This window comes from Girardinichthys multiradiatus, chromosome 19 (assembly GCF_021462225.1).
Source record: "Girardinichthys multiradiatus isolate DD_20200921_A chromosome 19, DD_fGirMul_XY1, whole genome shotgun sequence".
In the NCBI taxonomy this organism is placed as follows: Eukaryota; Metazoa; Chordata; class Actinopteri; order Cyprinodontiformes; family Goodeidae; genus Girardinichthys; species Girardinichthys multiradiatus.
Genome location: NC_061811.1, coordinates 21,697,642 through 21,724,575, shown reverse-complemented (window position 1 = coordinate 21,724,575; position 26,934 = coordinate 21,697,642). Strand labels below are relative to the sequence as shown.

The following is a 26,934-nucleotide window of genomic DNA, read 5'->3' as shown; positions in this document are numbered from 1 at the left end:
ACAGTCACCGGACCTGAACCCAATCGAGATGGTTTGGGGTGAGCTGGACCGCAGAGTGAAGGCAAAAGGGCCAACAAGTGCTAAGCATCTCTAGGAACTCCTTCAAGACTGTTGGAAAACCATTTCAGGTGACTACCTCTTGAAGCTCATCAACTGAATGCCAAGAATGTGCGGAGCAGAAATCAAAGCAAAAGGTGGCTACTTTGAAGAACCAAGAATATAAGACATATTTTCAGTTGTTTCACACTTTTTTGTTCAGTATATAATTCCACATGTGTTCATTCATAGTTTTGATGCCTTCAGTGTGAAGCTACAATATTCATAGTCATGAAAATAAAGAAATGAATGAGAAGGTGTATCCAAACCTTTGGTCTGTACTGTCTGTACAAGATTTATACATTGCCCTCAGTTATGGAGCACAAAGATCTCATTATCAAAGAATTGAGTATTATTATATAAAATATATTTCTTCCTCTACGTTCGCTGTGCCATCCCATTTCCTAGACCCATTACATATTCTGTGTTCCAGCAGCATGAGCGTAAGAGTCAGTCATAGGAGATCAAGAGCAGGTAAACTGAAGTTGATCTTCCTTTTAGGGGAACTAGACATGTTTTTAACCTTTCAAAGTTCAAAATAAATATTAAGCAGCAACACTGTTTAAGTTTAGCCACATGCAAAACACTGAATTAGGTTCCAGTGAAACAGACACACATGTCATGCAGCTAATGAAAACAAGGGACAACAATTACTTTAACTGAAATTTAACAAGTAGCAATACATAACACAGAATGTAGTTTCTCAGCTTACAGGTTACTTTGTTGCAACTGACAGGGTACTGAAAAGTCGCTAAATTCATAACTGTTCAATGTTGAAGTAGGAAATGATGACCACATCAAATGATTATTGACTACATGGTCAGAAAATCAGCATATCACACAATTATAGGGATGGTGCTCTAAATGTGCCTGGGAATTACAAGATTACAAGCTACCACAATGGAGCCCGAGCCCGAAAATAACCTGTACGTTTCCTAGAGCCAATCAACAAGTCCCAACAGTTAGGTCCTAGAAAATTCCTATTCACAAGTCACTCCAGAATTAAACTTGGTCCTTGAAATGACCTACGAGTTACAGAAAAGGAGCTAAGTTCCAAGTAAGTCCTTTAAAAGTAACCCCTATGTTCCTGTAAAGTACCCTGTGGGTTCTGGAAAATCACTGGCAAATTCCAACTAACTAAAACTTAATGCACACCATACCTCAAAACCTAATTCCTAACTTTAAAAAAGTGTGTCCGCAGCAGTAAGACTGGGCTTTGGTCCTCATAAGGCAAATTGGTCTTCGGAAGATTGGTGAATATGCCAGCAAAGGACCTAAAAAGGTAAGATAAGTGAGTACACACACACACACACACCAACACATTGGTGTATCTCCACATATTGTTGGTGTTCTGACAGGGATTGATCTACACAAGGTTAGACAGACATGCTCACTCAAATTTCAGTAATTTTCAAGTAGGTACCCTGCAAGTTACGATAAAGTAGCCAGTTCCAATAAACATCAAAGTAACACCTTGACAATTCAAAGACGTACCCTGTAAGTATCAGGAGAAAACCAAGTAATTTCTTAAAAGGCAAGCAGTCAGTTCTGAAAATGCTCCTTGTAAGTTCCGAGAAAGTAACCTGTTGGTTTCTAAAAAGTATGGACAATGTTAACTTTTGATGATTGGTATAAACCCATGGAATCCTTTCTTACTGCAAGCTCTTTGAGAATACACAATGTACAATTCTTTAGGTTGTAATTAAAGAGTTAAAAAAGATCTATACATAAGAAACTCATGATGTAAAAGGAAAAACATGTTCATGATTTTTTATGTCTGTTCTGTATAAAACAATTGCAGAGTCATTCACACTGGTGGCTGCTGGGAGACTGCAGCAACAATCAAAAGTTTCACCTTTGTTTCATTTGTAGGATGCTTCTGTTTGCTGTGATTTTTCTCTTGTTTACTATGTGTGGAAAATCCAATTCGCTGCCTGCATTTGCTGTTTTGATTCTTTTCTCCTGCATATTCACAAAATGTTTTTAGGTAAATAATTAAACATTTATGCTAATTAATTGTATTTTTATGGAAAGTGGATTTAATTTACCTATAATTCATGCATATTATAATTTCAAATCAAACATTTGCATTTTGAATTAAAAAAAGCTTTAACATCATATACCATTAGCATTAAAACCATTAACAAGAACATGTTTTTTTTCAGTAAACTGAAAAGTTACTGAAAAGTTGAAAGCTAATGAACTTTTTCCAATTACTTAGCTGACATGAAAAAAACACAAAGTTCAGGGGTACTTCTGAAAATTAAGATCAGTGAACACAGTATATACTGTCGGTGCTTTCACAAACTTAGCTTAAAAAAATAATTTTAGGGAGATATAATACCTCTTTTTCTAGCCCTGAGCTCGTAGTATGGAGATGGAAAATTACAAAATAAATCTCACCATATACAAAATAATGTATTCCTTTTAAAAGTATAGCAGGTGTCCACAGAGTTTTGTTAGAAGAGCAGAAGATATACAGTAGATCAGTGATAAAGATGCCTGTGTTCACCCCTCTAAAATGCTTTGTTGAACTGAAAGTTAAAGTTTTCAAAATGCAGTTACCTTTAGCTTTCAACATTTGAAGCACTAGTTTGATTAAAAAAAAAAACATTAAAATGTTTTCACGGTTCTCAATTACATTTATATCTGTACGCACTTAACTTTTTTTTAGTGACTAAGTGCAAAAATATGTTGTCATACTGGTCTAAATAAGGTTGTGCTCCAACTATGGCATGATAAGCACAGAACATAACTTACTGAACATCATTTTTTACATTGTTTATTCTCTTGCTGATATTATTAGTCTAATCGCTGCATTTTTCTCACACAGTGGTAACCATAACCTTGAGTTTGACTGCCTGTTGTTACCTAATAAGCTGCTCCACATGCCGTCACTCGTCTTTTACCTTGCACACTAATGGCTCTACTCACAGCAACATTTGAAAAAAGGACATATGGAAATTAAAGAAACCCAAAGTGGGTCATTAATTTTCCCAGAGCTGCACTGACTTATTTACATTTACATCCCTAAAATACGTCACTGCAGATGCATCTGTATATTACTACTTAATCAGTGTGTCTGACAGATTGACGAGGCATCAGGCAACAGAGAACTCGCTGCGTTTGAGATTGATCTGTTAATTTATCCGGCTCTTATTCCCTGAATGGTTTGACCCATTTTGATGTATGCATTCTTTTGAATCAGCAGGTTATTCATGCGAGGCAGAAAAGTGTGGGAAGCCTGTAGCCTCCAGGGAGAAGGCTTGATTTTCAGGCCGTTCAATTTCAGTCAAGGATCGATTCGACTTCCCCTTCAGTTCCCAGTGTTGCTTCTGTGTCTCTAAGCACCCGATAGGAAGCACAGGGGGGATACTTAGCTTATCAATCCACTTTTTGAAAAGCAACCCTTTCTGCTCAATCAATCATCAGAGAAGAGGTGCTGAAAACAGCAGTTTTTGGGGTATAATTAATATAGCACAATGGCTGGTGCAGTAGAAATGTCATGAACTGATCTACATGGTGCAGCATGGACATGAATTCCCATGTTAAAAAACATTCAACACCCTCCCACTGCTAAGTGCTCCGGAGCAGGTTAAAAGGTGGAGACCATGTCAGAACACATAAAAGCTGCAATTGAAAATCAGGATTAATCCAACAAATATTGATTTCTGAAATCTTCCCAATTTAAAATATTGTGTTTCTGACTCGTGTTAACACAGCTAAACACTGACCTTATTGTTCTTAAGCCATTTTGTAACAAATTTGGCAGCGTGCCTAAAAGCCATTATTCACTTGGAAGACCCATTTGTGTCCCAGCTTTAACTTCCTAGCTGATGTCCCCAGATGTTGCTTCATTATTTCCATATGTTGCTCTTTCCTCATACCATCTGTTTTGTGGTGTGGACAATTTCCACCTGCAGCACAACATCAACCCAACATAACGCTGTCACCCCTGTACCTCACAGTTGAGATGGTGTTCTCAGGAATGCTTCTTCTTCTTCTTCTATTTCTTTCAAATGTAACATTGGTCATTATGGTCAAACACTGCAGGTTTAATTCCATCAGATCACAAGAAATGTCTCCAACGATTAAGGTCCTTGTCCCTGAGGGCATTTAGAAAATGTAATCTGGCTTTTTTATGTTACCTTTGCAATAATGGCTTCTTTCTCTCAAAGTGGCCTTTCAGTCCTGTCGGTACAGGACTTGTTTCAATATGGATAATAAAACTCTGTCACCAGCTTCAACCAGCATCTTCATAAGGTCTTTTGCTTTTGTCCGGGGATTAATAAGCATATTTCACACCAAAGTACATTTAACTCTGCGACCCAGAACGACATGATGGCTGGACCCTTCCATTTTGTTTATACTTCTAAATAATTAATGGAATCAGTATTAGGTAAAAATAGTTTAAGGGCATAGTTAATCAGACATTTAGGGATTTTTGAAGTTGGGTTCTGTTAAAAGGTCAAAAACTGTTAATGTGTTGCTTGAAGTAGATAACGCTATTGGCGTCTTCATTTTGTGTATATCCAGATAAGTTGGTTCTGGAGGCTGAAGCTAACAGCCAGTTCCACTACAACCAGTCCCGGAAGCTGAACTATCTTTCAGACACAGGTGTTTTTTCATAAAGGTTTCCTGGTAATGAGCCAGCATCTTACCTTTGTCCAAAATACAAACAACATAAGTTAGCATAGTTAAACAAATATTATAAATAATGTTCATAGATTGTCAGCCAAGGCAATTTGTCTTACGCTTATCTGTCTTCTCCATAACCTATTTTTTCTCCTGTGATGACACCTTCTACAGGTCCTTCTCAAAATATTAGCATATTGTGATAAAGTTCATTATTTTCCATAATGTCATGATGAAAATTTAACATTCATATATTTTAGATTCATTGCACACTAACTGAAATATTTCAGGTCTTTTATTGTCTTAATACGGATGATTTTGGCATACAGCTCATGAAAACCCAACATTCCTATCTCACAAAATTAGCATATCATTAAAAGGGTCTCTAAACGAGCTATGAACCTAATCATCTGAATCAACGAGTTAACTCTAAACACCTGCAAAAGATTCCTGAGGCCTTTAAAACTCCCAGCCTGGTTCATCACTCAAAACCCCAACCATGGGTAAGACTGCCGACCTGACTGCTGTCCAGAAGGCCACTATTGACACCCTCAAGCAAGAGGGTAAGACACAGAAAGACATTTCTGAACGAATAGGCTGTTCCCAGAGAGCTGTATCAAGGCACCTCAGTGGGAAGTCTGTGGGAAGGAAAAAGTGTGGCAGAAAATGCTGCACAACGACAAGAGGTGACCGGACCCTGAGGAAGATTGTGGAGAAGGGCCGATTCCAGACCTTGGGGGACCTGCGGAAGCAGTGGACTGAGTCTGGAGTAGAAACATCCAGAGCTACCGTGCACAGGCGTGTGCAGGAAATGGGCTACAGGTGCCGCATTCCCCAGGTCAAGCCACTTTTGAACCAGAAACAGCGGCAGAAGCGCCTGACCTGGGCTACAGAGAAGCAGCACTGGACTGTTGCTCAGTGGTCCAAAGTACTTTTTTCGGATGAAAGCAAATTCTGCATGTCATTCGGAAATCAAGGTGCCAGAGTCTGGAGGAAGACTGGGGAAAAGGAAATGCCAAAATGCCAGAAGTCCAGTGTCAAGTACCCACAGTCAGTGATGCTCTGGGGTGCCTTGTCAGCTGCTGGTGTTGGTCCACTGTGTTTTATCAAGGGCAGGGTCAATGCAGCTAGCTATCAGGAGATTTTGGAGCACTTCATGCTTCCATCTGCTGAAAAGCTTTATGGAGATGAAGATTTCATTTTTCAGCACGACCTGGCACTTGCTCACAGTGCCAAAACCACTGGAAAATGGTTTACTGACCATGGTATCACTGTGCTCAATTGGCCTGCCAACTCTCCTGACCTGAACCCCATAGAGAATCTGTCGGATATTGTGAAGAGAACGTTGATAGACTCAAGACCCAACACTCTGGATGAGCTAAAGGCCGCTATTGAAGCATCCTGGGCCTCCATAAGACCTCAGCAGTGCCACAGGCTGATTGCCTCCATGCCACGCCACACTGAAGCAGTCATTTCTGCAAAAGGATTCCCGACCAAGTATTGAGTGCATAACTGTACATGATTATTTGAAGGTTGACGTTTTTTGTATTAAAAACACTTTTATTTTATTGGTCGGATGAAATATGCTAATTTTGCGAGATAGGTATTTTGGGTTTTCATGAGCTGTATGCCACAATCATCCGTAGTAAGACAATAAAAGACCTGAAATATTTCAGTTAGTGTGCAATGAATCTAAAATATATGAATGTTAAATTTTCATCATGACATTATGGAAAATAATGAACTTTATCACAATATGCAAATTTTTTGAGAAGGACCTGTATATCCAGCTTTTAATCATTCAAATTAACAGAACAAGTTAGCTGGAAACTCCTAGGTAGGATTTTGTCACAGTCACTCCAAAACTAAAACGTTTGATGATGCATTAGACTAAAAACAAAATTGGTTATATTGTTTGCTTAGATTCTGAGATTCATAAGAGTTATTTAGCTAATACACAATCTGGGGAATTCTAACAAAATGTCATCATATGAAGCCAACAGTTGCTTTTTTATTCAATTCAATTCAAATTCAAAAATACTTTATTAATCCCAAAGGGAAATTAAATGTTGTTATAGCTCATTATGAAGGTTTCCTCAAAGAGCCGTTGTAGATGCTGATGGCTGTGGGCAGGAAGGATCTCCTGTAGCGCTCCGTCTTACAGCAGATCTGAAGAAGCCTCTGACTGAAGACACTCTGTTGTTGTAGGACAGTCTCATGAAGAGGATGCTCAGGGTTCTCCATAATGTTCTTCATTTTATGAAGAATCCGTCTTTCCACAATGATCTCCAGAGGTTCCAGAGGAGTCCCCAGAACAGAGCCAGCCTTTTTTATCAGCTTGTTGAGCTTTTTTAAGTCCCTGGCTCTGATGCTGCTTCCCCAGCAGATGATGGCAGAAGAGATCACACTATCTACTCACTGCCTTTTTTTTAGTTTGTGTTTGACTGTCACCAATAAATACTAAACTGCTCACTCGCCTACAATTATATTTCTCTCATGGAATTCCTTTTCATCAGTGCATAAAAACATTGTGGAAACTCAGATCAAGGCACATATTTTGCCTTGGCAGGAGATTAATCTAAAGATTACTGTAAAACTAACAATAAAAACATATTTTCCCAACCTTTCCTCTTGGCAAACGTCAAGGCACTCAGCTTTTTTGCATTGTTTTTGCTTGAAAATTTAAATGGGCATTCGTAAAAACAAGTAGGAACAAAAAGGGTCACACAGCAGGAAATTAAAAATGGCTATTTTGCATGGACTGGCTTGTCTCAGTTCTGCTGTAAGAGTGTAAAACTGCCAATGTTAGTAGTGCCACAGAGAGGAAAACACATGGACGCACAGTTGGTGGAGGCTTGCCTTTTAAACCCGATTCCTTCCTTTTCCCACATCCCCGACTGAAGTAATAGCCAGCCAAAGGAAAGGGATGCTGGGAGGGAATGACTCCCTGTAGTGGCTTTTGGCTTCTTCAAACATAAATACACAGATCCAAATTTAAAGCACACTGGAAGCCAAGAGTCAGTGTGCAACAGTGGAAAAAAGCATGGTAGCATTCACATCTCAAAATGGCTAACTTCACTACATGTTTTGATGGATAACATCCACCCCTATTTGCCAGCTCAGACAGATGGAGATGGATAGAGATGGCAAAAAGAGGGAAAAGATGGAGAGAAGGAATCAGAGAGAGGGAGAAACCAATCGTAGGATGCTGCTTCATGGACTTGGTGCTGTCTGTCAGACAGGACAGACTTCCCTTATGGAGAAGTAAAGTCTGAAGAATGGGGCCAAATAATTTAATATTTTAGTTTCAAAGTGATTGCAGCAGGATGACATAAGCTTAGTCTGTTTCATTTCAGTATCTTTGCAGACAGCATTTATTTTAATTCTGCTCCTGTAAGAGACTTTCTGCAGTTGCAGTCTGATTTATTAATATGGACATACAGTAAATGAAGAACTGTTTCATCCATTAGATACATTAAAAGTGAAGATGTCTGGATCCAATTGGTCCAGGGTTTTTAACATTTAAATGATTTACATTGCATTGAAGACCCTAACTAAACATCACTCCTAGTAAAGTTTGTTCTTGGTTGTTCACAATATTGTCAAGCCTGCATGCATTGTAGCATGTGTGCAGTCAGCTTTTAAAATTACAGCTAACGTTTTGTGTGCATGGCTGAAAACTGGATTCTAGGTTGTGCACATTCTGTTGATATATCGAATCAATTTCCCTAATCAATGTAAGTGTTTATCACCCGACACAATGACGTTTAAAGTGAAAGGGAGAGTATATATTGGCTGCGGAGGCTCCTTGTCCAAGTCATGTGACCTGATCTGCTTACTGTGCCCAGACAGAGCTGTGCAGAGGGCATGACACACTAGTTGTTTAATGTGTGTTAGCCTAGCACTTCAGCAAACTGCTCCATGTGAAGCATTGTCAGCAAGAGTTAGATGTAAATTTGATGAAGACTGTAGCTGTATATGTGGAGTGATATGTTTTAGAAGCATAAAGCTGCAGAAACGCTTATTGGGCCCATATATCTGTCGCTGTCAAGAAAAATATATACTATACTGCAGTGCCAGAAACATCATTGGTGAGTGAGTTAGGTGGGACATAATTACAATGATAATGTTATACTGATGAAATATAGAGAATCATGTTGCTGCTCTTGAAATGCAGAGTTTTCACACATACATGAGACCAGAACTTTGTATTGGAAATAACCTATTCTCGAATGGCTCTAATCGATATCGGGGTATAAAAATCCTGTTTCGGGCACCTCCATTGAAAATGTTTCCTTTACAACAACAACAGCAAAAAATAAATAAATCCAAAGCAGATAGAAAAATTCTCTAAAGTTACATTTCTTTTCCAAAATGATCAGAAACATTAGCTGCCAAAATGAACAAAATGTTTACAGATTATTTAAACATGACAAGAAGTTCAAAATAAGTGGTTTAGGAATTATTTTTGCCTAAAAATGCCACAGAAATTGCCATTCGTGAGCTAGTCTAACTTTTATCTGCAACCTTTGACACAGCAGATTGGGACAATGTTAGATGCATCAAATGATCTAATTAGTTTTAGTTTTATCAGGACAGAACACCACTGCAGAATGTTCTCCAGGCTACCCACTTATGCATATCATGCATCTGTCTGGAAAATGCTTCATTTTCAAGATATATGTCAGTCTGAGTGTTGCAGCTCCAGATGGTGTTTTTTTTGGTTTATCCTTGTGCCTTTGTGGGCCTCTGGTGTTTGAAAAGAATATAAAGGCAGATAGGTGAAGAGGACAGATGCAGTTTTGTTTTGATGCAGCAGACTCAACAACTTGCTGAACATAATACATCAAACCAGTTCACAGCTGAATTGCTCCTGAATGCTCCGAACGCGGAACAAGAATACAGTGCATTCATATATGACAAAGAAATCAATAAGATCCTGTCAGGCAACATTATCATCATGAAGAATTCAACTAGCTAGGTCATGCGTTTCATACATGTAAAAAATAACTTTGTTATGCAGCTGCTACACAATTTAAATCGATTTGCATTGACCAATGACTTCAGTTTCTGTTCTGCGTCACACATATTTCTAATGAGTTACTAAAAATCTGACAGTCGATCATTTTATTCAGACAAACCTAATTGGATGTGAAACCTGACCTGGAGGCTTTTCTTCTGGTACTTTTAGTATCCTGTCTGATCCTTTAGTTTAACTGTTATTTTACAACTGCATTAAAATCTTTAGTCTTCTAAACATGGCATACTTTATTTTTTTAAGTGCTGTTGAAAAATGGCGAAACACTAAAAGGTCCTGGAACTGTGGAAACATGTGCACCAACCAGAAGTTTACATCCACTCATCATGTTGTGTCATATTATTTTGGGCTTTAAATGATGCATTTCAGCTGTTCTTTTTTCAGCCTGAAATAATTCCACAACTGCACTGAATAGTTGTGATTAGTTGGGTGCACATCCAAATTTACAGTAGATTTTGTGAAATCCACACAGGTTCATAATTGTACATGCATGTTTAATGTGTACATACAAGGGCACCAAGGCTCAACCCTGCCATTAACTGTAAATAGCTGGAGAACCAGGATCATTGTTTGCAATGAAGTCAGCTTAACATAAACCTGTGCATAAGATTTTTGTTTGTAGAAAGCACTGTATTTGTATCTTGGGTTACAATTTCAGTAAAAAAAAAACTGTGTCAAAAGGGTCATAATTCCAAAATTAACATCCAAATCTCCCTCAATCCTGTTTTTCTCTGATTCCTTGAATGATTAATTTAATTTCAAATGGGGCTTTATTTAAAAAAAGTGATGCTCAATACAGAATTTCCAAATAAAGGTGCTGCCTGCATCTTTTAACATGTTAATGTTTCCCATAGGGGTTAGGGGAAATACAGAGACAATAGATTTGCCACGTTTGATCAGTTGGACAATTGATATGTATTCATTTGCTATTGCTAAAAACCAAACATCAAGACTCGGTACATCACAGAAGCAAATAGAAACAATGCGTTTTCAGTCATTTTTATTGCATCATGTTTGCTGTTGACAATCTTTTCAAACACAACTTTCCCCCAGCAGACATTTCTGCTTCTTATATCAGTTTGTCAATATTATCTCTTTTTCTCTCCTATTTTTACAACAACCCTGTAACAAAAGATTGTTCCTTAATTATAACCTATTTCATTGTGTAAATTAAATTCTCCACCTTGGTAAAGCTACAGAAAAAGTGTTCTGCAGTTCTTCAGTTACTGTATGTCTGTATTAAATAATTAGACGGTAACTGCAGAAAGTATGTTACAATGCAGTTAGTCATAAAAAACAATGATGGCAGCATCAATATAAAGATGCAGGCACTAATGGAGACCAATTACAATTCAGTGTTTTTACTCTGAATCCCATCTTTCAATTCTGATTCACAAACAAAAAACAGTGCTTGGTTTGAGATTTATTTATTTTGATACACAGAGAGAATATATTTGCAATCCCAGCAGGCTAATGGTCTCCTGCAGTAGAAATTATTTTTGTCCACTAGACAGCAAACAGTCATAGATAATCAAAATATTCTTTTTTTATTCTTCAAGTAGCATCGAAGGCCATCTTGTTTGAAATGTAAAAATTGCAGAAACCACTTCACTCCTTCTTAGCTCTTACCTCAGCAAAACAAATTCTGAGTACTACACTTGGTTTAAATTGAATGACCTGCAAACTGCCCTGCAGTTTTCTCTGAAGCGCTGTTTCTGTTTGTTTATCTTTGGAGGAAATCTCATATTACATATCACATTTAAATAGGAGATCATGAAGTAGATTTTTGTTTATTTTTAAATACTTAATTTTAGAATGAACACTAAAATGATGAAACCTCAACTGCAATGGAAACAAAACAAAAAAACAATCAAAAAAATGTCTATTTACCAATGATTTATTCAAGTAAAAACAAATACAAAAGATTTAAAACAAAGTTAATCTCACCAACTACTTGACCATTGGCATTTAAGCTAAATGGAGACGTTTACAGCTAGAGAACTGAACCTTTAAGTACTAAATAAAATTATTAAAAACATTTTTTAAATTAATGGATTTCAGGCCTCAGGAGTTTAAGTGAAGGGGTCTGTGGGTACCTTCTGGGTTCTATTACTTATTGTTATTGTTAATGTAATTGTTATTTAAATTTCTCAGAATCAACTTTCATTTTAGCTTTGGATTTTGTTCCCCCAGGCTCTTGCTGTTGGCTGGAGGGATAGCATCTTTCAAGTTCCAACAGTGGTTCTGTGTACCACCGGTAGCTATGAAATGACTAGCTGCGCTGTCTCTCTCCTAGCACAGGGTTTTTGAGGTCTGGAGGTTTAGCACTTTTATTGGAAATTGTGTGATGAGCTTAAAGAAAGTGAGGAAAACCAGGACAGAGAAGAAAAACAAAATCTTACAGGAACCTTACAGAAATTTAGATGAATGTAGCAAAGCACTCAGTGCCATACAACCTAAAAAGCATTTCTCAAAACTGAATCTTGACTGTGTCAAGTGTCAAGACCAGTCCGGGCTTTGACTCGGCCCGGTAAGGCTCCTTGGTGGGTTCTCTTGTTCCGTCTGTCCAAATCTCTCTTAACACTGCACAGGTCCTGGCAACCTGTTCTTTACAGAGACTGCTGAGTCAGTTATTGCAGACTTTTGAAAAACATGCAGGCTGTCTCATGTTGCACAGCCAATGGGAAATGCTTGCTTGTATTTTTCTATACCGCATTCTTTACATTAGAGAGACCAACAGTGTCACTAAAAATTAAAACTATCCCATGACTGGAGCTGTTTTTACATTCAAGGTTTATTCAAGAATGCAATCATTCTACTGAGTAACAAGACAGGTTTCCATGTCAGAGTTTATCACATTAAGTATTATTTAAAGTTCAAGATTCTTTATAGTCTTTGTCACCATAATGAAATTTAGCTGAGACCCGGGTCAAAAGATACACATGGAAACGAGCCAAGAGCCTCGAGCCTCTGCACTAATCTTCGCCACCATCATTTCCACAATATGTGGAGGTTAACCAATCATGTATACATTTTAATTTCTACATTAGCACAATCAAAGATTATATCTGAAGGACTTTGACAATGTAATGACAGTTACTGAGACAGATCTTTTAAACCCTCTTTGGGCCCTTGACAAAAATAAATGCATTTGTCAGTTATGCCCCCAACATGAGTCGGCATTTCTTTCTTGCCGACTTCCATGTCCAGCCAATGAAAAGTGGGTGCTCCACACATTAAGCACTTTAAGAAATGTGGCAATAAAGCACGACTGGCTAATGAGGCATAAGCTGATGTGTGATTTGCAGCTTTGGCAGTGATGCAAAATACAAGTTTTTCATGATTCTGGTCTTGCACAGTACTTCATTCTGATTAAACATTCTTTAAAACCCAGTTTGTAATTTGAGAAACCTTGATTTGAAAAAATAAAAAAGGGATACTAATCAAGGTATTGTGTTAGTGGGTAGTTGCTAGAGAAGACAAAAGCAGGAGCTTTTCCAGGTCACCATTCATGCATAGGCCACCAATGAATGTGACTGTAGTTTACAATCAGAAGCCTGTTAAAAAAACACACACAGAAGTTTTATTTTGGAGTGTCTGGGGATTTTGCTTCCCATCTCTTTTGCTGGTCATGCTTCGCTGGATACAGTCAACAACAAGAAAAGGAGGATGCCTCCCTTCTGTATTACCAGTCTGAGGAGCATCTGCACCATCTCTCACAAATGTCTTTCAGCTTTGTGCAAAATATCATTTGGCTTTCAGGCGGGGAAAATGAAAGCAGAAGGCTGGTTATTTTTTGGTGAGAGAAAAGCCTGAGGTGAGACGTTGCATTAAGTCTAAGAGCAATGCGACAGTCTGAATCTGAGATGAGTGGCGAGTGCCTCTTTTCTCTCCTGTGGACGTCTGGACAGCACACATTTGACATGAAGCAGAAAGCTCTTATTATATTTGGCCCAGTAATTTTTTGTCTGATGCTCAGCCACAAACACACATCTGCCATTTGGAGCAGGAAATGAACACTGCAACCTCAGAAAACTTGAGTTGAATTCTGAAAACAGGGCCTGGCCCTTACACCTTTCCATAAGTCACATTAAAATGATACATTTTATTGAAGTTGTAAGTGCTGGATCTATAAAAACAGTACATAATTGTGAAATGTATGGGAAGTTATATATGGTTTTCAATGGCTTTTAAAAAGTGTGCATTGGTGTTCAGCCCCCTTTACATATAAATAAATAAAATATAGTGCATCCAGGTATCTTCAGGAGTAACCTAAATAGTAAACAAAGTCCACCTGTCTGTACTTTAATGTCAGTATAAATCCAGCTTGTCTTTATTGGCCTCATAGGTTTGTTAGAGAACATCCGTTAACAAACAGCATCATGAAGACGAAGGAACAATAGCTCAAGCTTTGAACATGTCACACTCTAATCAATAACTCAGAATAAAGAGTACAGCATGACTGACTAGAGTATTATTTTCCTGTTACAGTGAGATATGAACAGTGCTTTGAAAATAAGAAAGTGTGGCTTCAATTTTTAGATGATAAAAACAAGAGAAGACGAAGTCAGTTTGCTTAGAAAATCAGCAAACAAAACAATCAGTTTATATTAATTTCTTTTTCTCTTTAGGATAAAAATACATAACCGGCTCTTTAAAAAAATATATCATTTGGTCAGAATTAAATGAGGTATGGCACATAAAAGCTGATTTATGGTCATCCATAATTTTTACGTTAACAGAATGCGTGGTCTCTTGCAGACTTTAATGGGAATATAAATTGATGTTTCTCTTCTTTGAATCCAGTTAAATAGGAAGACGAGTCGTGCAGCAACTTGTTGTTGTATAAACTGCAGAAGATGCACAGTTAGGATTCAATTGAGAATATATATTTATTTTTATAATTACTTAAATGTAATTCAAGAGGTTTTTTGGATTTTAAAGAAAAAAATTCACTCTCAAATAGAAAGTATTTGACGTACGTGTGGTTCAGTGTGTGGTTTGAAATTTTGATTAATACTGAATATGTTAGGAAATGCTGAGAGTTTGCAGGACCAACGTGCAGATCAGGAGCTTTGATTCGCATGGTTGATAGGTTCTTTTAATTAATTAATATAAAAAACCTTACAGGCTGGCAGGGCACAGAACACGGAGAAGTTGTTAAAACAGTCCGATCCACTTGTGAAAACACAAAACCAGAGAGAATAAATACCGAGGCAAGGAAGAGAATGGACCAATGAACCTAATCAGGAGGAATATGAGACAGGTGATTACCAGGAATGCAAGGTAACTGAAGGAGGAGGTTGATTAAGACAAACGAGGAATGACTTCAGGGGAATAACAAAACATCTAAGAAAACAAAGAAACTAACACAAACAGGAAGGAACAGATCCACAAGGAAACTTAAAATATCTAACACAGGGATCTAAGAATCTAAAGACAAGAATAATTGTCAATCTAATCAACCTGAAATGACCAGAAATAACAACTGAAGAACAGGAGGCATCTTGTTTACTAGATGGAAAATGCCTGTTTAATAATGTCTTTTTATTTACTGGAATTATCTCAATTTTTCTTGCTTTCCCAAAATATCAACATTTTATATGGAATCTTTCTGCTGAATAGTTGGTGAACACCTCTTTGCATTCAGTTTATAAATCAAACATTGAATCAAAGATTTAAGCCTTTATTTTAATTTCTAAATAATTTATAACATTTTGGTGTGATTCTGAGAAATTCAGTTATAAAGTGTAAATACTTTTCAACTTGTATAGGTTTAACAGTTTGGTTCATTAAAATTAAAATTTAGATGGAAATAATTCATATTTGAATCATATGAAGATATAATTGCACATTATCGAAGCGAGAGCTAGGTGCAGCCTTGAGGGTGGAATTGCTCAGTGGTTTTCTTTATCTTTCTGTTGGGAGAGATGTCAGTGCTGCTTTCAAAGAAAGTCTGACTAAAACATGCTCAGTGGATGTTTTGCTCAGGCAGCAGCTAAGGACTGGAACGACCTTGTGCCACAGTATCTTGGGCTACACAAAGCCTTTTGTGATAGAAAATAATACAATCATGTAGGCGGTTGAACAGCCATCAGAGCCTTATCTACAATACTGAGAATCTATTTGCTGCATGGTGCCCTCCCTTCTTCCTACTGCTGCCCCATTTCTGACCTTGTCATATAATGGAGTTGTTTCATCTTGTCGTTTAAAAAATGGACAACATTTGTCCTTTATATTGGCACTGCCTTCCTGAGGTGGGTAATCTCACATCTTGAACTGCTCATCTCATCCACCTGACTGGCTTTGGAAACATCACTTGGGAATATAGAAACTGATCTCACAGTGGCACCTACTCCCACTCCATTAAAAAAAGACATCCAGCGGAGGAATCTTGTTTCCTTATTTTCTAATATTTGTGTTAACACCCGTGGCATAAATGCACATTTGTTTTCTTTACTTGAGCAGCGGGTCTTGAGACATCTTAGTTACCATCTACAATTTTCAAGAAATCAGTGAACTGTGAGACAATTCTGCCCCAAGAGATGAGGTGAGAGAAATAGAAACCCAAACCACTTACTTAGAAACTCTACTCTTGCTCTTGGCTTTTACACAACAATTAATCTTTAATAAATATAAATAGCTTTGGCCAGCTGCAGGAAATAACCCCCCCACCGATTAACCTAGTGTAATAAAATCAGACGTAGCCAGCCTGACACAGCTCCACTTTAGGAGTCAGAACCTCTGATGGATTTCTGGTCTGCCGCCTCGGCCGGAATATGTTAGAAACAAGTCAATGTAGCTGTAAAGCTAATAGAGCTTGTGATTTCAAATATTAATGTATTTCATTTGAGAGGAAAATATTTTTCAAGTTGTAAGGTAAAAAGGAACTCATCTTAAAACCCTGAACTAACTGTTCTTCACTGAGGCCATGAATTAGTTATCTTCAGTGGTAACTAGATATTCATTTGAAATTCTAGTAAAGAAGTAAAAGATTGAAATTTCCTAGCTTTTCTTTTTCCCCACAAACCTTTTAGGTGATACCAAAGAGATAAATCACTGCTAAATTAGGGCCAGAAATGTTATGTCATGAGTCAAGAGACAATAAGAAATGTTCCCAATATGATGATAAAGCTTGTTAAGTACAGCACCAGTACATTGAGCAATACATTCCTGATAAAAACGGTTTTGATGTGTAGTTAATAGGGGTATACATAAGTCCTTGGTTTCATATAGGGGCCATATCCCTTTAGATGTCACCAGAGGGCCAAGTTTAAATTTTAAATCACAAATTACATAAGGTGTTTATTCTGCACACAAATACAAATATGCAGCTTCAATTAAGAAAAAAAAAAAGGTTTTCCTTTAAAGCCAACGGCTTTCATGCTCTTGATTTGCTGCGTAAGCTCCCTTGAACAGTCCTCCAAAGTGGGACACAGACTGTTTGTCCTGCATGGGTTATCAGAGAAAAATTTGTTCAGTTTTTGTCCGGTACCAAACAGTGAAGGACTTTACACAAGTAAGTCTAAAGATTCTAAATGTGAAGCAGCCACAGAAAAACCCTTCATACTTGCTTCCTTCACTTTGAAATTTGGCTACAACTGATCAGAGATGAAACTTAGTCTTCTGAGAAGGATTAACAGCACTGTTAATATCAGTCGGATATGATTTTAGGCTTAAGAAATAACGACTAACAGTTAAATCATTGTTTGACAAGTAAGAACAAACCAATGCATGAAAATCCCATCTTTCCATTCCTGACCTTAAGCTCCACCTACAGCTGAAAACTGCCTCTTAAAAATAGTCAAACATCTGTTGTTCGCTCTGCAGATTAAAAAACAAAGAAACACCAGATTGAGTCTGGAAAATCGACCTGTTCCTGCAACACAGTCTACATTTCTCCTGACATAGAAACCTGATTGTAAGCCTGGTGATGTGTGGTGTAAATATGAAGGTGCAGCTATGATCATGTCAGCACTGATACTCCCACAGGTTTAAACACGTATTTGCTTTGTGAGACACTAACTATTTACATATTTACAAACCATATACACAAACAAACTTTAATGAAAAAGGGTGAATAGAGAACATGAAAAACACTTCACTTTGAATCATGCCACACTGCAAAACAGATCTTGGTCATAAGTTGCATTTTGGCTATCTCCATGCTTTTTTGCATGGTGTTTGAGCTGTGGTCAGTGGATATAAGAATGAAGTAGATACTTTTGTAGAGGAGAGGAATGACGATCTGGACATATGAAAAGTGTGTGTCAGTCACAGAATTAGTCAGCTACGAACTAAAGAGGCCAAGGCCCCTTGTAGGGGCCCCCGGGCTTAAGAGGTTAACTGGACTTGGACGTCCACATGCTAGTGGTTCAGGACAAATAACATCTACACCCCTAGAAGCTACAATAAAAACCCATCTCACTTATGGAACAAAATATGGATCAAGGGAAATATTATCTTCAAAATAATTTAAAAATGCATTTCTGCCTCCAGGAGGATGCATCCAATGCCAGTTACACATAAACATATATATGGCCCAGTAAATGTAAAATTACTGTTTGGATACTTCTGTTTGAATTAGATTGTTTCATCTACTTAGAATGAAATCACAATTTGCAACTTCCGCTGCAATGATCAAATTTTAATCAATATTTTAGCACTTTTTAGTGGTTATATTTATCCTGTGATGTTTCTGTTTAATGAGTGGGATTTTTCCATTCACTGACTGACAGTAACTCAATTACCAACTGCAACGCATCCATTAATGAAATAATCACAGCCTTCAGAGGCTTGTTGAAAATTTGAACGCAGAGCTGAAGTTCACAGCATACAGTGAGACACATTTCTTTCAGCTACTTTACAACTAAGGCACAGTCTCAATGCAATGTGTTGAGATTGCATGTTCCATCTATCGACTTTACTTTTTAAATGCATGAACCTAAATCTTAAAACAAAAATAAATCTATCTTTATGCTTTTTTGTAGAAAAACGTCACAACTAGAACACTGTAGACTAAGAGTGTTAATGCAGCTAAAGTTAGAAAATCCAACTTACAGCAACTTCGATGTGTTGCTACTATTAGTAATGTGAAACTTACTTGATGATTCTTTTAGATTTAAAAAATGCTGAAACAATTGTTGCCAAAGTGATTCCCACCTATCAGGAACCCCACCTTTTAAGGCAGATAGACAAACCATCAAACCACCTGCACCTTGATGGTTGAAACAATTTTTTGAACTCCTTTGGAGTCTACAGTGTTTTATGTAGGAGATATGACTGATTAAATAAACTCTTCACATTTTTAAATGTGAAATATAATAAGAGAATTTGTATCTTTGGAGTGCGTACTTCAAACTCTGTGGAGATTTACCAAAAAATATAAAATATTCAAATAATAAACTCTTCAAATGGTTAGTCGTTTTTTTACTGCTAAATGACAAACATGTTAGGGGCACAGCAATGGTGCAGGGCTAAAGCCCTACCCATGTATGGAGGCTTTGTTGCCATATTTGGAACTTAGAGAGGTCTCTCATTGTCTGAAGAAGGTGTTTAAAAATAGAAGGATCTTTTTTATCATTGGGTGTCTACCCCAAATGCAACTGTAATTGGGTGTCTACCCCAAGTGAAACTGTAAATCAGTCTCTCATGACATTTCCTCCCCAGGAAGAACTCCAAGAGGGCTAAATTTTGACTTGGAAAGACTATTAGAATTCATCAGGACTGTTTTGCTTGACCAAGTCTTTCACTATCCAGTTGTATTGAAAGTATTTTCATTTTGCTATTGTTTGCATAATACATTGTCTATTTTTGTGTCAAGTTCCTGAAATATTTTATGTAGTTTACCTCCACACCTTAGACATGCGATCAGCATCACTCAGTAAGGTCTTCGTGAACTTTCTATTTCTGATCCAAACTGGTTTTGTGAGTGAAGACATGAAACCTCAAGACTTCCAGAGCCAGAAGAGGCCAGCGCCACCTGCCAGATTCAGAGTGATCTATGGCACACAGTATCCACTGTTGCGGCAGGAACCGACTATCCCTCCCTGGGGGACAGCTTGAGAAGAGATGCAAAGTGGGTCCATGAAGAGTAAACACAAACCTCTGACTCACTAAGGAAGTCTCTTCAGTTTAGTTTAGAGCTGGTTCTGGTTCTTAAAATTAAGGAATCAAAGCTAGTTCCAAATCTTTGTTTCACCTATTTTTCTTTCCACTCTCACTTTTAATTAGGTGACAGAACACAGAAATAACCCATTTGACCCCTTTCTTTGGACTTTTGAGTACCTCACAAGCTCTTGGTAAATTTAAGATTTTATTAATTTCAGGTACAAATGTTTTGAATGTTCATTGCCCACATTAAATTTAAGTAGTAGTGTGCAGATTAATTAATTGTTCAATAGATTTGTCTGTGTGTTTGTTTTGTTCAATTAATTATTAATGAGTAGATATTAGCTTATTAATGAAATTATTCTTGAAAGTAGTTGTTTCAGTTTTAGTGCGGAAGTCTTGTAAAACTTGTGATGCACTAAAGACTACTCCCAGCAAAGGTACAAATCTCTCTGACTGATTTAAACAAAAACAAAAAAACATTGAAATTTGATTGATTATTATGCATTGTGAAAAAAGAAAGCTTTAATCTGTCTCAGTTAATGTATGGAGATCAAGATGATGGGCGTCTCCTTCTGCATGTGATGAGCATAAGAGACACATTAATATTTTAAAGGGATTTTAACAACTGTTTGCCAATCAGCATTTTAAAAACACTCTTTTAAAAATAACCTAGTGTTTCTGTGAAACTTTAAATGAAGTATTCACATGGTCTTCTACTGCAGGCCTGAAAGATGAACCACACAGTGAGCATTCACTTTTAGCTGCAAAGAGAGCGACTTAAAAAAAGGCAGCTGTTTGTAGTACAAACCGCTTGAAACCAGCTAAAATAAAATGTAGCTGCTGTCACCTTTGGCTTTTTTCTGTGTTTGAGCTTTGCTCCACTTTGTTCAGTATTTTTCATAAAGCCTCCAAGCTGTCCTTCTTCCTCAGCTGGAATAATTCCACAAATCCCGAAGCACTTGGATGTGTCACAGTAAAAGTCTGTTGTTAATAAAAAAAAGAAAATGGAAGAGATGTTTAAGAAAGACAGGTAGGGAAAGTTCAAAAAATGTGCAGACTCCAGAAATAATCTGGTACCAATTACTAAACACTGTAATTGGACTTTTGATAAAATATACCCCATCTTCCCATGGTCCAGAGACCCAGGCAGTCAACCGCAGTCAGTTACGTTGATACATCGATGTGTGAGAGTGCAGTCAGAATCTTACTCTGAGCCAGATCCAAAGCTCTCCAGGGGAATAATTTAGTTGAGAACTTGGGCCCAGTCGCAGCCTGCTCACTGCTGATAAAGGGGTCATCCTATGACCGGGTCCTGTCCTGTACCCTCTCTACATTCCTGTTTCTAAAACCCATCAGCCACACAATGATTAACTCAGAGGGAAGAAAGATTAAAGGAAAAAGAGTAGCATAGAAGAAAGAGAGGGGTGCAGGGTGTGCCATGTCTTTGCAATCTCAAAATGCCTCAGTTTTCCTGACTGGGATATAATGGCTGCCTTTGAAGGAGTTTCTTTGATGTGAGACATCTATATGCTGCTACTTTTTCAGTTTTTTCAGCCTTATTCCTCACACTCATGGATCTACCAATCACAAGTCTTTCCCCCCTCGGACAGAGCATTATCATTAGGATATTTGTTCTGGGGGGATGGCTGCATGTCAATTTGCACCATGCTGAAACTAATTAGACTTTAACATTGTCATGCCAAAGATAGCCTTCTCCATTTGGTCATTTATTGAAAATGTGTTGCAATTAAGCTGATTCATAATGAGCTTAATTACAGATTTAATGTACGCAAATCCAGCCACACACACACACACACACACACACACTCTTGTTTTGCTATATGTAGTGAGGACCATGTGTTGACTCCCATTGACTTCCATTGATTTTGAGTCATTTTCAACCCTTTCTATGCCCTAGCCCTGATAATAACCCTAAACCTAACCATTACCACTGCATGCCTAACCCTAACCTTAACCCAAAGTCAACTCACACCTTAGTCCTAAACCTAACCATTAGCAAAATAGGTTGTGAGGACCAGCAAAATGTCCTCACTTTGGTACTAACGTCCTCAATTTGATGGTGAAATCAGGAAAATGGTTCTCACTGTGATGCCAAGACAGGAACACACACACACACACACACTGGCAAACACATGCATAGGATTATGAACAGGGAAATGTAGAGCATCATCAAAATCTGCAAGCCAACACATAATGCAGTCATGTCTGACTCGACACAGCTGTTTATCAGCCTATCAGGAGCCACACTGAGCATATACAGTGGGGGAAATAAGTATCAGGCATCTCAATGAGTTTTTGAGTATATATAGAATTTATAAATGGTCTGCTGACATGAAATTCACATCAGATGTTAACAGCCCAAGTAATCCATGAATATAAAAACATTACAACAAATCAGTCATAAAGGCAGGTTATGTGTTATAAAGTGAAACAGCACATGTAGTAAGTATTGAACTTACTAAAATCTATTAGTTAGTAGAAACAACTTTGTTGAAGGACAGCTTCACGATCTCTTGCATGAATGGCACAGATGGGAATTGGGTCCATTATTCCTCACAAACTGTCTTAAAATGGGACTGCCTGTAATCAGTTAAACATGTAACTGAGTAACTGTTGCTGAATATGGAGATGAATCCACATCTTCCCCAGTGTATTTTTTAGTTACTGTCATCACAATACCCCCACCAGTATTCAAATTCAAATTCAAAAACCTTTATTCATTTCAAAGGGAAATTAAACGTTGTTGTAGCTCATATATAGATCATATTATGTAGATTTCTTCAAGTATGCTTCAAGTGTGGGCACTGTTGGCACTGAAAGCCCATATAACAGGCCAAATATATAACAGAGATGTAAAAATGTACTTAAACATAATGTTCTACAAAACATAGCATTCAAGAAGTCTTTTGCAATTGTGATATGGCACACATTCATATTGTGATGCATATTGCGTGACCTTACCTTACATCTTGAAGGTTCTAGGTGACTCTTCTAGTGACCTTGATCTGATTGAAGTGCTCTTACCAGATTTTTAATTGGATTTACGTTGAGTGACTGACTGGGCCGTTCCGGCAGCTTTATTTTCCTTCTCTGAAACCAAGATTTTCCTTGTCTGTTTGTGTGGGACTATTGTGTTGCTGAAAAAAATCCACCATAGGTTCATTAACAGAATATTATTTTTAAAAACTCAAATTTTTTTTTTTTATGCACTTCTCCATCCACTCATCTATTAATTATACGCCAGTACCATATGTAAAAAAGCAACCCCACATCATGATGTTCCTGCCTCCAAACTTCACTGTTGCCATGATGCTTTTGGTGTTGATGAGCAACCCTATTTCTCCTCCAAAAGTGATAGGTGCAATGGCATTAGAAGACTTTGGTGCCATGAGACCAAACTATATATATCAGTATTTGATTAACTTGTCCAAATAATAAGCTTCAAACAAGATGTACCATATCGGTTGAGTTTTGCGTAGTGATGTTGCATGGAAGCTATTCATTACCTTCTAATTACAGGTCTTTCTTAAGCTTTTCAGCAGCTATGATTATTTTCTCGATTCCTGTCAGAAATTTTGCAATTGCTGGTTTATGGTGAAATTATGTTATTTTCACTTCCAGATTATGGTCCAAGTGACGAATGACAAATGAGTAATGACGAATGCCATCACTATGGTTGCAAAGGTCTTGAGAGACCTCTTTGCATTTACCCAGCATGAGATGCTTCTTGTGCAATACCTTGGTAAAGAGAAACCTTTTCATAATTTTTAATTTAGAACTAACCCAGCTAATACTAATTTGTACAGATGGGTGTCAGGGTTGCTTTCAAAATATAGGACTTACATAACTTGATTAATGGACTTATTTGCGTGGATTTTTTTGTATGAGTGGATAACTGCTTTATGGCTTAATTTCATGTTAGTAGCAACATTAGAAACACATTTACAGAAAATAGTTGACGTGTTCAATACCCAATTTCCCTACCTTACATAGCAACAGATACCTACAGTTTACCCATAATAATGATAATAAATTCAGCTTATTCCCATTGGGAGGCAATGAAACGACAACACTTTCCAGTATGATTTGTTTTGCATGCAGTGAAAACACCAAATTAATAATCTTCTATTATCTGTGCGGTAGTCCTGAAAGAAAAGCGGCACATGTAGGCGGAGCTGCCAGTACTTGCAATGACATAATTTCCCCTGAGGTGCAACAATGGATGGATGGGGAAACAGACCAGCATGGACACACAACCAGTTAACAAGGAGCTGTTTAACCTTCTCACTAAAAAAGACAAAATGAGTTAAATAAGTGTGAGGAAAATCAAAAAGTGGTGGAGTGATTGAACATAGTTTTTATAAGACCAAGTGTATGCAGGTCCGTTGCTGTTTCCATCTCCTAAACGTTTCACCAGTTGGCTTGGGTTAGTTGAGCTGAGTCAGGCAGAGTAAAAACACAGAAAAAAACCACCGGAAACCAATAGGAAAATTGAAGCAAAAAATGTAATTAAAGCAATCTGCTTTAAGATATGTGTACAATGAAATCCAGCAAGAACACAGTTTAAAACACAGAGAGATGGGAATGAGAATAAAATAATTTGGAGCAGTTTTGTTTAAAGATATGAGACACAATCATGAGACCCTGGTTACATGCTTTTAAACCAACATACCTTTTTCTTCATGGATAATCATGCAAACCATCATTAATTTTCATAGTGCAAACAGTGGGGCATGAATTTGTATAACAATATCTAAAAAGTAAAATTGTGTTAAATTCCTTCCCATTGCCTGTACTATCCTGTCTATCCTACACTAAAAGCTTCAAAAAACAAAACAAAATGTAATAAAATCCAAAATCTACCTTCCAGCATATTACAATGTAAACTGCAACAACAAAAAGGAACACAACCTCTGTTCTAAAAAGTAAAGTTCTGAGAAGAGTTCTGGTATATTCAGCCAGAGGGCTGATGTCAGCCAAAAACCACTGGACCAGGAATACACTGCTGGGTGTTGTGCCGACAGGTCCAGGTCAGTTCCCTTTCCTGTTTTGTAATGCAATTAATTTCAATTCAATTCAGTTTATTTATATAGCACCGATTCACAAAGTGTACAACTACTTCAGTTCATTCCCAAGTACATAAATACATTTTCTTCTTTAAGGACAGAACTAATTATAAAAAATGCTTAAATCTCAAGTGCATTTAAATTTTACCACATACTGGTTTCTGAAAATTTTCAATTGGAACCTATTCTCATTGATGGTGATCTTAATCCCCATTTGAGCTGGATGACTCTTCTGAAGCATGAGAGATTATGATCCCTTATCAACCAAAATAACTTTGTGCAACCTTCTGCTGGTAGGCAAATATTTATCAGGCTCACATTACCTAATTACCTGACTGAAGTCAATGCTGAGATTGTGGGAAATGACTCTAAATCATTAGCTGCCAAAGCATATAAATAATGCTCCCAAAGTGTGTACAAATTGACATATGGTTAGTAAAGTAGCAGATTGTTCCAATTTAAGACAACACAATCACAGAGCAGTGATATAAACATAATCCTGTTCAGACTGGTAAAACACCTCTAGTTTTAGTAAGCTTTAAAGCCAACATGTCAAATGTTATAGCTGATAAGCAAACCAGACTAAAACCTCAGCTTCATCCGCTATTGCGCTCCAACTGGAGCGACTAGAATATGTTTTCCAATCTATCTTTGTTGCAGCAGGGCATAATAAGAAAATATAATGACTCCTATTTTTACTGGAGTCATGTGTTTTGAAAATTCAAATAAGTTCAACATTTGTGCTTGAAAATGTGCTATAGGAAACTCCACCGCTGTCAGAATTTAAAATATTTTTCAACAACATATACTTATGATCCCAAACCCTTTAAGTTGGCAGACAGCCCTGTGGTTTAGACCAATTCTGCTCATCTAAGCTTAAATACAAATTTGTGTTTTTACAGTAAGAATGTACATACAAAGATATTGAGAAAATTGAAAGCCATGTTTAAAAACTGTCTTTATTTGTTAAATAAAATAAACAACAGGATTAGCTACTTATTTTGATAAAGAAAAGTTTTACTCTTCTGTATTTTGATGCTTGAACTCATTCATGACGTATATCTAAATAATCACATCTGAAAACTGATGAACATTAAGCGTAATTAAGAGATGGTGTCTGTATAAACTCACCCTGTAGTTGCTCTTCACTTTAAAAGCTTTGAATTAATAATTATCAGAGATGATTAAACTGTGTTATGCTGCATTAGAGAGAGAATTGTTTCATCAAAATAAATTTGCCACTCATTAATGAAAAACCATAGACTGGTAGCTTGTGTTGTTCTTGCACCTGAATTCATTACACTGGTGGCAGTTTGCAAAAATATCCTTTTCTTTGTGTTGCCTCGTAACAGTCGTCACTACAGCAGCACGTATTTACAGAGCACAAAGCATGCAGCGAACGCAGCCTCACAGTGGTGCCTGTTAAGATGTTGCATCCAGTGTGTGCCAACCCCAGGCAGTGGATAATTGAAAGAAGACAGAATCCAGGTTTTATTTCTGCCTGGTTATTATTTTGTTGGAAGGGTGTGTTTTAATCTGTTTTTGAGCTAATCTCCTGAGTAGTTTGAGCAAAGGTACATCTAGCTCTACATACCATGATCTCTAGACGTTTTTTAAGAGAATGAATTATCTTGATAGGACAAAAGTAAGACAAACCTATAATTTCCTATTAAGAGGGTTAGAAAAACCGTTCAAGTAAAGTTTACGCAGAAAATTCAACTTGAAAAAGTGTCAGATGTTAAGAGGGTGTTTTCCTTCTGAACAGAACAGAAATGACGCTTTGTCAGATTTTGTGATGTCTAAGTGTCCAGACACTTAAAATAACCATGTTTTGAACCACGTTTTGATCCAATTTCAGCATTCAGTCTTTTTGGGTTTACACGTAACGTTACTTACTATGAGTCTGAATAACCATAAATAAGGATCCGCTGTGCTGGCATTTGCTTTCTTTATCTAAAGCCATTC

At 37.3% G+C, this 26,934-nt stretch overlaps 1 protein-coding gene across 2 annotated transcripts in view; it reads right to left on the bottom strand.

The window, feature by feature from the left end:
• The window catches only part of alk (ALK receptor tyrosine kinase), a 541,946-nt gene that overhangs the window by 377,916 nt on the left and 137,096 nt on the right, over nt 1–26,934 (bottom strand). The gene's annotated exons all lie outside the window — the stretch shown is intronic.